Here is a 335-nt window from a genome sequence, read left to right as displayed (position 1 = left end):
AAAAAAAAAAAAAAAAAAAAGAAAGAAAGAAAGAAAGAAAGAAAGAAAAATAAAAGAATAGCTCCTCCTTTGCACTCACCACATTTTAAGTATTAATGATCCACGTGGGGTGACCCTACTGAACATCATCTTTCTAAGCCACCTGCTGGTGTCTTATCCTGACTGTCCTGATGAAGGGAGAGCTGTTGACATAGGTGGCAGGCACACCTGTTTTAAGGTAGGACCCTCTGCAGTCAAGGTATTTATAGATGCCATCCCAACACCTAAGCGCCTCTACTCCACTCTGGAGCAGTTACAGCTCCAGGGATGCAAATGAAAGGCAGAAACCAAGGGAG

This window comes from Cebus imitator, unplaced genomic scaffold (genome assembly GCF_001604975.1).
Source record: "Cebus imitator isolate Cc_AM_T3 unplaced genomic scaffold, Cebus_imitator-1.0 Scaffold87, whole genome shotgun sequence".
Classification (NCBI taxonomy): Eukaryota; Metazoa; Chordata; class Mammalia; order Primates; family Cebidae; genus Cebus; species Cebus imitator.
Note: the sequence above shows the minus strand (reverse complement) of the source record.